The sequence below is a fragment of the Dipodomys spectabilis genome, unplaced genomic scaffold (assembly GCF_019054845.1).
Source record: "Dipodomys spectabilis isolate Male_0828 unplaced genomic scaffold, ASM1905484v1 ptg000537l, whole genome shotgun sequence".
NCBI classification, from domain to species: Eukaryota; Metazoa; Chordata; class Mammalia; order Rodentia; family Heteromyidae; genus Dipodomys; species Dipodomys spectabilis.
Genome location: NW_024871214.1, coordinates 125,976 through 140,642, shown reverse-complemented (window position 1 = coordinate 140,642; position 14,667 = coordinate 125,976). Strand labels below are relative to the sequence as shown.

Sequence of the window (14,667 nt, the reverse complement as noted above, 5' to 3'; positions counted from 1 at the left end):
TTTCTTACCTGCATTGGCCACATCATTCATTCTCTATTCTCCATTCAATGTTAAACATTTTTTGGGGGGGGAGGTCCGGTCTTGGGGCCTGAACTCTGGGCCTGGGTGCTGTCCCTCAGCTCTTCAGTTCAAGGCTAGCACTCTACCACTTGAGCCATAGTGCCACTTCCGGCATTGTTCTTTTTGCTTATGTGGTGCTGAGCAATCGAACCCAGGGCCTCAGGCATGTAAGGCAAGCTCTCTACCACTGAGCCACTTTGCCAGCCCCTCTATGTTAAACTTATTTGGTCAACGCTGATGTTCTATGTTGGGTTTTCGTCCGTCCCACGAAAGACGCCTGTTCCCCAGCCCAGGAGACAGTCAGACGCAGCGGGGAGCCAAATCCAGCAGGTAGAAAACTCATTTATTAACAGAGAGCAGCCCTTATTAAAGACAAAAAGGGAGGAAGAGGAACCAATCACTGTCAAGGTCACATCCTATCATGCACCTGAGCCTTCCCGGGCTGGTTAGGCACTGATCGGAAGATCAATTGGGCTCTGCCCACTCTACTCTCTCCCAGCGCCATCTTGGCTGCCCATGTACTCTACAGTAAATTAGGCTCTGCCCACTCAACCCCCTCCCAAAGCCATCTTTGCCGCCCATGTGCTCCACAGTTCTATTGTTGAGTCTCACCTCTACTGTATCTCACTTTTTGGAGATAAGAGTTTCAGCAACATTTCTTTCTAGTCTGGCTTCAAGCCTCCATCCTCAGTTCTCAGCCCTATAAGTAGCTAGTATTATAAGTGTGGGCCACTGGTAGCCAGCAAATTTGACTATGTTTTGGTACCTTATATATGTGGAATCATAAATATAGTTTTTATTTTTAATATGGTTTATTTCACAGTATTTTAAAGATTCATTCTTGTTGTAGCATGGTCAGAATGTCATTCCTTTTTAAGATTGAATAATATTCCCTTGGCTGGTTATACCACATTTTGTTTACCCGACAAGAGACATTTGGGTTTCTACCTTTCTACTACTGTGAATAATGTCATGAATAACATTATTATCTTTTACATTGAGCACACTGCTGTAAAAGCACGCCAGAGGCATCCTTTCATAATAAACCGAGGTGCACTGTGGGGATTCACCTGTGGCTTTCCTTCATATTAACTATCAAAGAGAAAACTTACAGCCAGTGAGGCTCATATGGAGTGATCAACTTAAATATTTTTCATCCTATTTACAAGGATATTGCTGTAATCCTATATAAATAAATATCCACCCAGGTACTGGTGGCTCATGCCTGTAATCCTAGCTACTCAGGAGGCTGAGATCTGAGGATTTCCAGCTTGGGCAGGAAAGACTGTGAAACTCTTATCTCAAATTATCCACCAGAAAATCCAAAGTGGCTCTGTGGCTCTAGTGGTAGAGTGCTAGACTTGAGCTGAAGAGCTGAAAGAAAGTGCCCAGGCCCAGTGTTCAAGCCCCATGGTCAAAAATAAATCAATAAACAATATCCAACAAGTTGACAAATCAGGCAGGGCCTTTGAAAATTTGTTCTTCTCTTCTCTGGAAACTTCTACACTTTTGTGTGGACCTGAATGCTTAATAGTTCCTGTCTTTGATCCTGCTTATCAGGAGGCTGAGATGTAAGGATCCCTGTTCAAGCCCAGTCTGGAAAGACAATTCTGACAGACTCCTATCTCCAATACACTAGCAAAAAACTTCAAAGTAGAGGTTTAGCTAAAGTGGTAGAGCATCTGCCTTGCAGGAAAAAGCTAAGCAAGTGTATGGGACCCTGAGTTCAAGCCCCAGTACTTGTACACACACACAAAAGGAAAATAAACTTTGTTTAGTTAGTTCATCTTTTCAGCAGCTAGATCAGAAGTTCTGCCCCAGAAAGGCCTTCCCTGGCCATATGACCTAAAATATTAACTTCCTCTCAGTTCCTTGATTTTTCTCAGAGCAGGTCTCAGTTTGGGCCTCCCTCTGAAGGGTGTGATCTCCAAGCTCACTCTATTTTATAGCATCCTTTTCTCTAGCAGCACCTACTCCACATTATTGAAAATCAGAAAATTAGACCTCCTTCTGAGCAGAGCCGTTTGCAAAAAGGGTCGCCCTCTTCTCTGGGTCAAGTAGCCCAAATAGAGCTGACAGCTGAGGATTTTAGCTCATACAACTCTCAACCACGGGAAGGTAAACTGAGGACCTTCCCAGGATAGGAAGATTATAACAACTGTATTCAGTAATTCCTGCTTGAGCAAAATGTATCAATCAATGTCACAACAGGAAGGAAACTATTCAGAATATATCTTACCTTCCCCTCTCCTCTTCTAGCTCTCAAGAGGATTTTGAAAAAATTGGATTTAGGTGTGGTTATTTTTCATATCTTCCCAGAGTCACTTGTTCAAAGCTGCACACCAGCCCAGGTTGCCCACAATAGGAACTCCGCCTTAGGAGCCCAGCTTTAATCTTGGGCCTCTTTCATCACTCTTACAATATAGGATGCACCCAACAAGGGAAGGGGCGTCAGGGGCTTTATCCTCCTCCCACAGACAAGTTAGTTCCAGAGGGGAAACTGACCTGGCCATCGACTGAAAGTGAACCAGAATAGGATGAGCTCAGAGTGAGCCCTCCTAATGGGAAAGTCACAACCATTAAGTTAGATAATATATAATAAAGGGTTGCCTGGCTGTGGTGGATCACACATGTAATCCTAGCTATTCAGAAAGCTGAAGTCTGAGGACTGGGGCTTGAACTCAGAGCCTGAGCTCAGAGCCTGGTGTGTGGCTGGTTTTGACTGAGAAAGAGAATGAGGTGAGGTACATCTGAAAAATGGGGGCCAGATGGGCACTGGTGGTTCACACCTGTAATCTAAGCTACTCAGGAGGCTGAGGATTGAGGATTGTGGTTCAAAGGTAGCCTGACCAGGAAAGTCCATGAGAATCTTATCTCAATAACCAACTCTGAAAAAGCTGGAAGTGGTACTGTGGTTCAAGTGGTAGAGCACTATCTCCTACTTGTAATTGCTTGCAAACATTAGTTCCTCTGGTTTCAGTAGCCAGCGTGTGGATTGAGACATGATCTCTCTTTGCAGCCTTTGCTGTATAGGGATTATCCCTCCTATAGTTCGTTTTTGAGTATACTTCTTGCAATCTTTCACATCCCAATAACAGGTCCCTGTGGCTCTCAACTGCTATTATCTTTGATGTCTTATAATACTCTCCACCCCTTTCTCCAGAATTGCTCTGCTCCTGGGCCTGCATACTGTAGCATATTCTGAGAAGAGTGGTAGCTATTTGCTAGCCACACGCATCCTGCCCAATCTCCGCCTTAAATTATACTTTGGTCTAATTATGAGGCTACCCAGAGGGAAGGGAATATTCTGCTAACCACCCTCCTCCAGCCCTGCTTCTTAGTAGACAGTTTATGATCTCAAATTGTGGCTCCCCAGAGAGGAATCTTTCACTGCTGCTTAAAAAGAAAGACCAGCCAAGGAAAACAACACAGAATCCTGGCCTGGAACTGTGCTAGGACTGGGGTTCTTCTGCAAGAAACAGAAGGGAATGGCAGGCAGAGTGGTACCTAAGCCTCTCTTCAGAGGTGACTGCTTGTCATTATAAAGCAATTGAAACTCAGATGACAAGATGTAATGGTTAAGACAGGTGAGTAAACTGGCTCTCCTTCCTATAGGGAGAGGTAAGTTGGAAAGATCTGCAGGAGTTGGGCACGGTGGCACTGTAGAAGGTACTCTTTTCACTTGGACAGCCTAAGTTTTCTTTAATTAAAAGGTACATGCCCATGGCATAATTGAATGTTCTGTCCTGTATAGATCCCTGGATCTCATATAGGTAGTACCTCATGTAACACATTACTTTAAGAATGATGGGTTCCAGCTTGTTGAGTCTTGGCTCATCAAAACACAGGGAATATTGTGCAACTTGTTTAAGCTATGGGTGCTCCATTATTTGTTCAATATTTGTCTCTCCCTCAGGTCCTCAATTACCAGTTGGCAGATTACATTTTGTCCTCAGACAGGTTATATGGACCAACATACTTGGCTTTCAGAACTAGTGACTCTACCTGGATCACATCCTCCCCTCAAAGGGAAATCTTCCTGTTATAACAAAATATAAAAAGACACCTAAGCTCCAGATTTCCACCTTGTAGGCATATCTTTCTTTTTCCAATTGTGGGGCTTGAACTCTGGGCCTGAGCAGTGTCCCTGAGCAATTCAACTCAAGGCTAGAACTCTACCAATTGAGCCACTGTGCCACTCCCAGTTTTCTAGTGGTTTATTGGAGATGAATATCACAGGCTTTTCTGACCGGGCTGGCAATGAACCATGATCCTTAAATCTCAGCCTCCTAAGTAGGTAGGATTACAGATGTGAAGCCAGTTCCAGCCATCATTTCTTTCTTGCAGGAACATTTCAGGGGTATGGAATAGCACAACACCACATAAATTTGTCAGCAGCTGCCCCGGGGAGAACCAGATGATTAGACCAAAATAACTAAACTTGATATTGCCTTTGCTGGCCAAAAGGATATTGTTGGGCTTAAGGTCTCAATGTGCGATTGTGTTCTGCTGTAATTAGTACAATTTGTTTGAAGAATCTCCTGGCTTCAACTTTATATAAGTGGTGGGATTTTCAGATAGACTTCAGAAGGTAGCCCCTAGTGGCCAATTCCATGATGAGATACACATACTCTTTTTTCTCCATCACCAGGTACAACTTGATGATGTGTCTGGGCCATCCAGCCTTAAAAATGTCCATCTTATTCTCTATTCAATGACTGGAGGACTCTCCCATACGACGTATTTTAAACTGCCATCTCGGTGTCTGTGAAGTGGTGATGGGACAGTTTCACTCAGGTAACTTGGTCAAGGAGTTCTTTCGTTTGGTATTGTTTGATGATCTCCTCCTTCAAGGAGCTCGAAGATGATTCTTTGTATTCTGCGATCCTCCTGCTATGATGGCAGGTAGCAAGTCTCCGAAAAATTAACTCAATAAAATAATGGGAAACCCGGCAAAAAGTAAAAAAGAAATACCAAAATCCAACCAACAAAACCTGCAAACAAACAGATCATCAAAATAGTTTTGAGTTAATCCAGCAGCTCACCAAGCGAGAGCTCCCAGCACTGTTAACTGACAAATGTTGGGGCACAGTGGCTTCCTATATACCCTACATGACCTATCACAATGGAGCAATCACAAGTGGGCTTAGTGACATCATGGGGGAAATGGACAAATCAGATTCAGATCAAGTGAGGTCAGAGAAAAAGTGGACCAATTACAGCCTGCCACCATTGACACTGTAGCTCTTTGGCCTCCAAGACTGTTGCTAGAGATTCCAGGAGGACTTGAGGTTGCTATGGTTATTTTCGTGGAATTTTTGAAACCACTAAGACAGTGGTCAATGTCCTCTGACCTACGAGAGCACTCCTGCATTTTACAAATTGCTTCTGTGGAGACACTAGCCAATAGCCTCCATTCTTGATGGCCACCTTATCCTATGACTTGTTCCAGGAATGACAGAGCACAAAGTCCTCCATCCTTCTTAAGGACACCTGTCTCCCACAATTTACTCCTGAAGGGACAAGGTCCAGGCTGGTTCTGAGCCACAATCCTCACAATTCAGCTTCCAGAGTAGTTAGGATTATAGGCCTGAGCCTTCAGTATTTAGCATCTCTCACTTTTAGAAGAAATATATTTTTTGTTTTGTTTTGTTTTAGAAAGGGTAGTTGTAAGGTTGGGGATTTTGCTCAATGGAAGAGTGCCTGCCTGGTGAGTACAAGGCCCTGAGTTCAGCCCCTATCTCTGGGGTGGGGGGGAATGTTATAAAAGAAAGGTTGGTGTTAGATATGTCCTTTTCTTTTAGCACTTTGAATTTGTTGCCCTTGCTGCCTAATACTCTTTTTTCTAATGAAAAATTGGTCATAATATCATTGAAGATCACTTGTATGTGAGGAGTTGTGTCTCTGTGCTTTGGGAGGTTTGCTGTCTTTGAGTATTTAATTAGAATGTGTTTTAGTGTGGATCTATGGGATTATGCTAATTGACTTTTGTTGAGGTGCTAGATTCCTGCATATAAGGGTTCATGCTTTTAATGAAAATTGGGAAGATTTTGGTAATTATTCCTCCAAATACTATGTAGTTTTTCTCTCCTGTACATTATATATATATATATATATATATACACACACACACATAAATATACATTATACATTATACATACATACATTATATACATATTCACATTGTATATGTGAATATGCTAATATAAATATATATCCCTACACATTTGTAATATATATATATTTACATACATATATTTATTTTTCACATAGCTTCTACTTTTGTGATTGTTTATGGAAGTCTAGATTCGTACAAGCTACTTTGTCAGAGATAGAGTTAGAAGTTTCCTCTTTATATCTTGGTGAAAATAAACATTTCTTGGCAAGGATATTGAAGCAGGTACAATCTAGCCTTACTCTCTCTCTGATTTACTGTCTCTGTCAGGTTTCTGAGCACAGGACTATTGCTTGTCAGGTTCTTCTATTGTGTGCTGTGATCTTTTGCAGTGTCATGTTCTGCTTCAATGGACACCAAGCCTGCAATTGGAAGAGGAGCTGCTCCAAAATCAAACTGCTTGGTGCAAAAGCTCTTCTGGAGTGGCATTAGTAGATGCCCCTGTTCCAGGACTACCGACTGCTGACTGTGGACTGCACAAGCACAGGAATTTTTTGACCCAAGTCAGAGGTCTGCAGTGGAGCCTGGGAGTGCTGCCCTGATTGTGGTTGTGCTAGGAGCCAGGCTGGGGGCAGAGAGACCTCACTGTGGCCTGACCTCTGGGGCGCAGCAGGTTCAAAGGCTTTTTCCAGGAGACATGTGTAGTTGCAGGGAGCAGAAGCCGCGCTCCGAAGGCCCCTAAGCACATGCTGGAAAATGGAGCTGGGAGGGCCAGGCTGTACAGGTTGTCAGGGGGCAGGCGATGAGCCTATATTATTAGTCTTCAGGGTTCCAAATGAAGATCTAGACTTGCTTGCTATCTGGAAATGTCCCATGCTGTTGAGGGTAAAACTGCCAAGGACCACAGTTAAAGGACAGGCTGGTGGCTGGCAATGGAATGTTGAAACTGGAGTGCGAAGACATCACAGTGGGCTCTGTGGGTTCCATAACATTGCAGAGTAGAGATGCTGGAACCCAAGGAGATACCAGGCTCTGCTGGCTGGGCACTATAGATAGACTTCTGGATGAAGCCTTGCTGGATGGATTAGCAGAATCCATGGTCCCACTCACCCACAGGCACATGAAGCTGCCTAGCATCTCTCCAGCAGACATCTTGGGGACAGCAGCTCTCCCAACTTGGACAAGGAGGTTCTGCTTGCTAGAGGATGTGGCCTATGCTCGTCCTAGAGGGGAAATAAGCCCTCTGCTGGAGGAAGCTTTTGCCCCTTCCAAGGCTCCTGGAGTAAGAGGAGCCCTCAGGAATACGCTCTTAGAAAGGCTAGTCCCCACACACAATGAGAACATCTCTAGTTGGTTTGAATCTTTGGGGGGATCACATCTTAGAATGCAGTGGTATTTTAAGAGAAGTGTTATTGACTCCTGTTCAACCTGAATTGAACCTTGATTCTTACAACAAAGCCTCCTTAGTAGCTAAGATTATACGTGTGATCCACTGGTGCCTAACTCCATCAAAGTTTTTAAGCCCATGGCTCTTCAGGGAAATCATAGCCCTGGGTTCCTAGGAATCAAGATGCATGCTGGGTACGAAAGACCTTTGAGCCTGGCATAAGTGGAGGAGTAGAGAGGGCCCCCATGTCACTGGGTGTTGAATCAGTACAATTGTTAGCATGAACATCTGGCTTTTCTGAGACCAGAAGACAGCTCAAACTTGCTAGATAGGCAAAGATCCAGAAGAAGGAAGGATCAGAATGCAGGGTTTTAAGCACAATTTCTGTGAAATGAATATTCAAAAGGGAGAAGTGACTTCTGAAAGTCCCATTTATGGCAGTGGAATGAAGGAGAAACCTTAGTGCCCTGCACCCCAGGTCATGACATGCCTGCAGTCAGATCGTAAGGAAGCTAGGAGGCCTCTAAGAAGGCAGTGTCATTAAATGAGTCCTGGGATCATTCGCCAAGTGACAGATGTAAGAAGCCGCAGGCTTGGACACCACGCTGTTTATCCCAGGCTTATTGCCTTATGGTTAGTCTAGATGTCATAACAGCCTTGCTATAGATTCCTGGGACCAGAGACTGAATGACGCAGGACACTAAGCTCAATTGAAATCTGAAACGAGGACACCACCAATAATATCAAGGGAGTGAAGAGCAGGGGCCTGAAGCTAGGGACCAAGTGTAGACCCAGGCAGTGGTGGTTCACACCAGCTACTCAGGAGGCTAAGATTTTAGAATCAAGATAAAATCCCACCCAGGTATTAAAGTTCATGAGATTGTTCTCGCTAATTAACCAGGGAAAAAAGGCAGGAGTGGAAGTGTTGCTCAAGTGGTAGAGCACTAATCTTGAACCAAATGGTCAGACACAAACTCTATCTGACCCTGAGTAGTAAGGACTACATAGGAGGCTAAGATTTGAGGATTAAGGTTTGCAGCCATCCTGTGCAAAAATTCCATGAGACATCTCTAATAAAAAGCCAGAAATGGAACTGTGGCTCAACCGGTAGAGCACTAGTCTTGAAAACAAACTCCAAACTAGATTCTCACTCTGAGTAGTAAAGATTACTTAAGAAGATGGGATGTGAGGATTAATTTTTTATTTCGTTTTTTTTTAAGTGTATTTTTTTGTCTTTTCTTTTTTTGGTTCTGGGGATCAAACTCAGGACGTTGCACTTGCTAGGCTAGCGCTTTGCCACTGAGCTACATCCCAGCCCCGTGAGGATTAATTTTTGCACCCAGCCAGGGCAAAAGAATCCATGACACTTATCCCTAGTAAAAACCAGATGTGGTACTACCTCTGTTATTGAAAATCTTGCAATTACTCAGTGACTTTTATCTAGAACTTCTCTGTTATTTTCAAAGTTGAATGCTTCTTTTTCCTAATTCTGCATTCTGATGAATGTAAAATACACAAGATCTCAATGTCAGGTTTGAAATAACTCTCACAGACTTGACTAACATGAAGTGCCAATGAAAGCATTTGAACTTCATTTTCAATGGGGAAGCAGCAGCCTCTGAATCATTTTTACTGATAGACAATTGAAACAGAAAAGTTTGACTTTTTAAAATATGCTTTTTATTGTAAAAATTCTGTACAGAGGGGTTACAGTTACATGAGCAAGGTAATAAGTATATTTCCTATCAAGCATTGTTGCCTCCTCCTTTGTTTTTCCCCTACCATCCCTCCCCTCCCACCTCCACAACTACAATTCCCCACACCCCCCATAAATGATAAAGTTCATTTTTCAACATAGTGTCTTGTACATCTCATTGTTACAATGGGTCAACCTGTATGCCTATTTAAGCATTTTCCCTTTCCCCTCCCCAAATTATAGAAGTATATATACAAGATGCAGAGCATCGACAAGAAAAACAGTGAATACATGGGTTATACCATGAAGGAGGAACAGACAAAGAAAAAAATCACATTCTACAGAAAGGCTTGGAAAAATTTAAACTAAGGGAAGTAAACCAGCCCCAAAGAAACATAGGATCCACTGTTTCCCTTATTTGCAATGACTAGTATATATCTGGGACAAGCGAAAAAGGTCAAAAGCTATGTTCATGCAACCAGATAAGATGATGTTAAGCAAAATAAACCCCAAGATAGGGACACAATTATTTCTTTTTACTTTCTTGTTATTGTCTCTAAACGTATTTATAAGAGGTTAACATTTTAATGAACAGTGATATTCTGCAACTTTATCAATCAACTCCATTTCTTTCACATGTGCCCAAATTGGAGGGCTTTTTCAAGAAGATAAAAACAGAAAGAATAGGAAAATTATCGGTTGACTTCTATCTGGAGAATGGACTCATTTTATAATCAAGGAACAAAAGAATATTTCAGTGAGGAGGATATTCTTCAAAAAAAATCAGGGAAAGCATGAATAAAGGAAAAATGTAACAGAAGACATGTATTCTTTGCATTCTAATCCTAGGTTTATTCAATAGAATATCTTTATTGTTCCCAGCAAAGCATAAACACAACCTTACCTAAAATGCTACAAAGTTACAAAACACAAAATTTATAATAGTATATGTACACTGCTATGTATATAGTATATATATAGCATATATATAGTATATATATAGCATATACTACATATATACTATATACTAGTATATACTATATCTATACTATATAGATATAGTATATACATAGCAGTGTAAATACAATAAAGGCAAAAGATAAATGGAGAGAGGCAGAGTGAGCGAGCAAGAGAGAGAGAGAGAGAGAGAGAGAGAGCGCAATATACATATTGCCAAGGCAAACCTGCAATACCATGAATGGCAGGCAAAATGGGGTGGGTCAGGCTTTGATAGGGGCAGCTTTGGCTCAACTTCTCTCCAATTTCAGAGTAAACACAAGGATAAAGGACCTGGTTAACAGACCCATTCATAGCAACAAACACGGTTTGGGATTCTCTCAGGGGAGAAGGGGGTCAGGCAGGGACAAGGGCCAGGCATAACAGGAAGAGCAGCTTTGTCTCTTTTCCCCGAAAGCCTCTGCCTTGAACCACCAGCAAGGGTACCCTTAGGTTACCAGTCTAGCCCCAGTAATCAGTGGCAAGTTGGGAATCACCAAACACTTTATGAATGGAGAAGGAATGAACTTTCTAGCCAGAAAATTACAGGCCACCTTTTTCAACAGACCCTCAAATCCACAAAAATTTGGGAGCCAGAACTGGGCTGCAGATGAACTGTCTCATCTGCTGTCTTCCCCAATAAGGGATCTTTTCTTACAGCCCCTCCTGGGCTAGTGAAGTGACACATCTGAGCTGAGTTATAGGGGGAGCATCAGGTCCCTTCTTATCAGGTGGAGATGGAGCTGAAGCTGGGGCTGTAGCCCAGGGAATAGGGGCCTTGTCTGGGGAATACTGGGCTTCAAGAGCATGATCTCCTGCATGTTGTATTTGTAGCAGTGCATGGTCTGCTCTGGTGCCATAGCAAAGAAGGCCTGGGGAGCTGGGGCACTGCTGGAAGCAGACATGCAGCTGCTGGGCTACACTGGAGCTTCATGAGAAATAGCTGGAGTAGCTGCAGAAGACAGAGCTGAAGGCTGCGCCAGACCAAGACCCAGGGTCATGGCTCCCGCTAGAATCACTCCTTCACTCAGCCCTGCTGAGGTATTTCCTGCTTGGCTAGTTGGTGGACATTTAATCTGTAGAGGGATCCTCTGACTTCTTTTCAGAGCAGCCTTGTCTGTATTAGAAGAAGGAGTCATCTCCCTGCCATCCCCACCTCCTCCCACTCTCCTCAGCCTATGAGGCTGAGACAGTGCTCAATGGAACAGAATTTTGACCCCATTACAAAACAGTCCCTCAGAGCACTATTACACAGTAGGAGCATAGATCTGCTGGAAGTGGACAAGCTCCTCATCCAGGAAGAGAACTGGTATTCAAAGAAAATAAGAAGATATTTGAAGTCACAATTGCCATCAGTCACGAATTTCCCTTAGGTAGTGAATTATTGAATGTTCCAGAAGTGATAGCTCCCTTCAAGCCCTTTATCGAGCTTAGAGAATGTGTTCAAATGAAGATTTCTCCAGGCTTTCCTGTAAACTTAGATAGACCTGTGCTTCCCAGGATCACAGCCACTGTGACTTTCAACAGTTTTGAGATGATGTAGTTGATGGCTCTATCCTTACCATATCAGATAACTACAAAGACCCCCCCCAACCATTGTCCTGACCTTTAACATAAAAAATATGCTATTCACCATGAACAAGGAACGCAGAGACTCCTAGAATTAAATTCAAAAAGAAGGGACAAATGCTTTCAATAAAGGGATTCACATATTGAAGTGACACATCAGTAATAGAATTGGAAGAAATGGGCCTCTAATATGAATTTCATCAAGTATTCTGATAAGCCATTTTCAGTCTTTTAAAAAAGAATTCTTTATGTGTAATTGTTTGATCTGCAGCTACCAGTGACGTGATTTGTTTTTAAAGATTTTTATTGTACTTGTTGAAATATACATGCATATGTGTGTATGTGTGTATGTGTGTGTATGTATGTAATCTACATATCCATGTATCTTAAATACTCCCAGACCATTAATGTAAGTCAAATGTCTTAAGATATATGAAACCCTTTAAAACTCATCATCTCACATTCATTGGGCACCAATATTGCTTCACTTCGTTTTCATAAAATGTAAACTTTGAAACATTGTGTATAGTTTAGTAATTTGAATGTTTGTTCAATATAATGAACTAGACGGAATGAGATTTCCTGTAGATAAATAAGCCAAATGGTAATCATTAATAATAGCATTTATCTGTCGCTATACATTTCAGAATGCTTGTTCACAATCCAGGGAATGAGGTACCTTTTTTAGCCCCTAAGAGCACTCAATTGGGGTGCTATTTGTGTTTACCTGAATTATTTCTTCAATGGTAAATATTACTAATCTTCCTTTCAGAGAACCACTATTTTTTTTTGCTTTCTACATTAAGTGTTCCTGTTCATGATAAGGTACATTGAGAATGCAGAAAATCCTCCAAGTCTCAGTTCTTCACATGATTTCCAAGTTTTAAATTTGCTTCTTCAAAGTTGCATATAAGTTTGATTAGTATGTTATTCAAGGAATATGGGTTCATTGGTATCAATTATATTTTAAAACACATATATTAGATAGCATGTAATATAGGTTTTCAATTTTTAAACAAATCTAATTTGCTAAAATTATATTTTACAAGTTATAAAGTTCAGAAGTGCATACAAGATTAAGAGTTCCCATTTTATTCTAGTCCTGTTTGTTTTTGCCAGTCCAAGGGCTTGACCTTAGATCATGGGCACTGCTCCTGAGCTTCTTTTGCTCAAGGCTAGTGCTCTACCACTTGAGGCACAGCACCATTTCTGGCTTTTTTGTGGTACTGAGGAATCAAATTCAAGGCTTCATGCATACTAAGCAAGCACACTATCACTAAGCCATATTCCCAGCCCAAGGTTCTATTTTCTTAAGTCACGGGTCAAAATCATGTACTCACTTTTACACATACAAATGTTCATATTTATTAGAAGTTGGTTTGAAGATCCAAGAATGAGATAAATTGGGAGTATTATATGTAAGAGTTATACAATGTTGCGTCATATTATGGAGATTAGCTCAATGATTTCTTTTGTAGTAATGAGTGTGTCAAGAATTATTTTCTTAGTGATCAGTAGTTAACACTGGTCTGGTCAGAATATGCTAGAAAATCTTTCCAAAGATAGGTGGAGGTATATAATGGATACTTCCATTATTTAGTTTCTAGCTGTGCACGGGTGTCTCATGCCTGTGAACCTAGGTACTCGGGAGTTGAAATCTGTGGATTGCAGTTCAAGGCCAACACAGGCAGATTCTTATGTCTAGTTAATCCCAGAAAAAGCCAGAAGTAGCACTTTGGCTCAAGTGGTAGAGTGCTAGCCTTAAGCAAAATGTAGGTCAGGGACAGTGCCCTGGTGAGAATTAGAGACGCAGGACTATAAAAATAAAACAAAATAAAATAGTTTCTTTGAATCTTTAGCTGGATTACTACAATAGAAGACCCGTGGTTAGAGAAAGCTGAGCTCAATATCTACCTTGAAGTTGATGGTGAGAGAAACATCCTCTTTCTATGCCTCATAGCCTATCAACTGTTGCCACCTCAGGCCATGCACAAGGGTAACAAGACTCAAGACTGTTGATAAGGCTCATGTCTCTCACTTTCCAATACCCAGATAACACTCAAATGTAGTATATATGTATAAGTTTACATCTGCACACACACGCACACAAAAACATAGATATCCCACTCATCCATCACAGAGCACGATAGACTACAGTTTGTCATAACATGGAAAGACTGGGAAAACATTACATTAAGGGAAGTAATCCAGACCCAGAGAACACTGGCTGCATATTTTCCCTTATTTGTGGCAGCTAGAATGCTCCAATAAATCCAGAAGCAAATATACTGGATTGTGTGCTAAAGGTTACAGATGAATTACCTGAAGCATAGTGGACTCTATGAAGATAAGATAGTGTGATTTTTATTTTCTCTAAAGAATTTTTTAATGGTCTGCCAAGAAAACAAAAAAAAAACTCCAAATTTTGTCAGGCAATCCATTCACTTGTTAATAACTTAGTAAAGAAGGATGCTCTCACTGGACTGGACCAGACTGAACACAATCACACACATTTTAGTTACTAAAAATTCAAAGCCTACTGACATCACAAATAAATGAATTTTGTTTAAAGTTTTAGTCTATTTCTATTTCCTAACTTTCCAAAAACCAAGAATTATTGTCTTACAAGGGAATATGAAAAGGAAAACATCCATTTGTGGAAATGCACATGAGGTTAGTTGTTTTTTCTTAGAACTTTGTCTCAAAGAAAACGAAGAACTAAACTTAAATGCTGAGGAAAATAAATGTTATTACTTCATCATACTATTAAAAGAATATAAACTCTGAGCAAGGTAAATATGACAAACAAAAATATGGCAAATAACAGAAGTTTCAGTGAAGTAA

The 14,667-nt window shown here is 41.3% G+C and overlaps 1 pseudogene; it reads left to right on the top strand.

Annotated features, from left to right (window-relative positions):
• The first annotated feature begins 7,112 nt into the window (after positions 1–7,112).
• Positions 7,113–14,667, top strand: part of LOC122099818 — a 52,669-nt pseudogene continuing 45,114 nt past the window's right edge.